Consider the following 2,218-nt stretch of genomic DNA (forward strand, 5'->3'; position numbering starts at 1 on the left):
ACAGCGGACACACCAGGAACCGCGGTGTTGGCCGTCGAATGGCGCTAGCTGCGCAGCATTTGTGCACCGCCGCCGTCAGTGTCAGCCAGTTTGCCGTGGCATACGGAGCTCCATCGCAGTCTTTAACACTGGTAGCATGCCGCGACAGCGTGGACGTGAACCGTATGTGCAGTTGACGGACTTTGAGCGAGGGCGTATAGTGGGCATGCGGGAGGCCGGGTGGACGTACCGCCGAATTGCTCAACACGTGGGGCGTGAGGTCTCCACAGTACATCGATGTTGTCGCCAGTGGTCGGCGGAAGGTGCACGTGCCCGTCGACCTGGGACCGGACCGCAGCGACGCACGGATGCACGCCAAGACCGTAGGATCCTACGCAGTGCCGTAGGGGACCGCACCGCCACTTCCCAGCAAATTAGGGACACTGTTGCTCCTGGGGTATCGGCGAGGACCATTCGCAACCGTCTCCATGAAGCTGGGCTACGGTCCCGCACACCGTTAGACCGTCTTCCGCTCACGCCCCAACATCGTGCAGCCCGCCTCCAGTGGTGTCGCGACAGGCGTGAATGGAGGGACGAATGGAGACGTGTCGTCTTCAGCGATGAGAGTCGCTTCTGCCTTGGTGCCAATGATGGTCGTATGCGTGTTTGGCGCCGTGCAGGTGAGCGCCACAATCAGGACTGCATACGACCGACGCACACAGGGCCAACACCCGGCATCATGGTGTGGGGAGCGATCTCCTACACTGGCCGTACACCACTGGTGATCGTCGAGGGGACACTGAATAGTGCACGGTACATCCAAACCGTCATCGAACCCATCGTTCTACCATTCCTAGACCGGCAAGGGAACTTGCTGTTCCAACAGGACAATGCACGTCCGCATGTATCCCGTGCCACCCAACGTGCTCTACAAGGTGTAAGTCAACTACCCTGGCCAGCAAGATCTCCGGATCTGTCCCCGATTGAGCATGTTTGGGACTGGATGAAGCGTCGTCTCACGCGGTCTGCACGTCCAGCACGAACGCTGGTCCAACTGAGGCGCCAGGTGGAAATGGCATGGCAAGCCGTTCCACAGGACTACATCCAGCATCTCTACGATCGTCTCCATGGGAGAATAGCAGCCTGCATTGCTGCGAAAGGTGGATATACACTGTACTAGTGCCGACATTGTGCTTGCTCTGTTGCCTGTGTCTATGTGCCTGTGGTTCTGTCAGTGTGATCATGTGATGTATCTGACCCCAGGAATGTGTCAATAAAGTTTCCCCTTCCTGGGACAATGAATTCACGGTGTTCTTATTTCAATTTCCAGGAGTGTAGTTATGTTTTGATATGCGATATTTGTAGATTATAAAACAGTTCACGTCTTATTTTTACATAAGTAAGTGGTTAACTAAACTAAACTCCGCCGGAACAGGCACTGGAAGGCCCAACGCTACCGACCGGCCGCCGTGCCATCCTCAGCCCACAGGCGTCAATGGATGCGGATTCTGAGGGGCATGTGATCAGCACTCCGCTCTCGCCGCCGTATGTCAGTTTACGAGACCGGAGCCCCTACTTCTCAATCAAATAACTCCTCAGGTTGCCTCACAAGGGCTGAGTGCACCCCGCTTGCCAACAGCGCTTGGCAGACCGGGTGGTCACCCATCCAAGTGCTAGCGCAGCCCGACAGCGCTTAACATCGGTGATCTGACGGGAACCGGTGTTATTACTGCGGCAAGGCCGTTGGCACGTAAGTATGTGATTCCTTACAGTTATTCGTGTTTTTGGTTGGTATCCGCGTCTCCTCGAATCTGGTCACATGCTGATGGTCGCTTTATAACTTCGTTTACGAAATATAAACACATTTCCACGTTACGAACTTTTTTCTTCAAAATTTTCATGTTCTTTGAACTAATTGCTGTGGTGTATTTTTATTCTTCTGTCACTAGTTGGAGATATTTTACCGAAAACTGTGATCTAAACTTAACTACTGTGTGTTGACTTTGTATCTCCTCCTACGTATTTTTTTGTGTACATGTTACCAATCTAACAAAGTATATGCAGTAAAGTAACATCTGTTCATTTCTGTTTCTCTCTCTCTCTCTCTCTCTCTCTCTCTCTCTCTGTCTGTCTGTGTGTGTGGAGGGGGGGGGGGAGGGTTAGTCAGGGCGAGCTGTAGAAAGTTGAATGTGAACGTTATAGCTGTCAGAGGGTGGTTGAAGGCTTTGGTGTTCAGTTG

The 2,218-nt window shown here is 53.0% G+C and overlaps 1 pseudogene; it reads right to left on the reverse strand.

The window, feature by feature from the left end:
• Nucleotides 1–1,609: 1,609 nt before the first annotated feature.
• On the reverse strand, nucleotides 1,610–1,727 carry LOC126099538 (5S ribosomal RNA; annotated as a pseudogene).
• Between the last annotated feature and the right edge of the window lie 491 nt (nucleotides 1,728–2,218).

Source organism: Schistocerca cancellata, chromosome 1 (genome assembly GCF_023864275.1).
Source record: "Schistocerca cancellata isolate TAMUIC-IGC-003103 chromosome 1, iqSchCanc2.1, whole genome shotgun sequence".
NCBI classification, from domain to species: domain Eukaryota; kingdom Metazoa; phylum Arthropoda; class Insecta; order Orthoptera; family Acrididae; genus Schistocerca; species Schistocerca cancellata.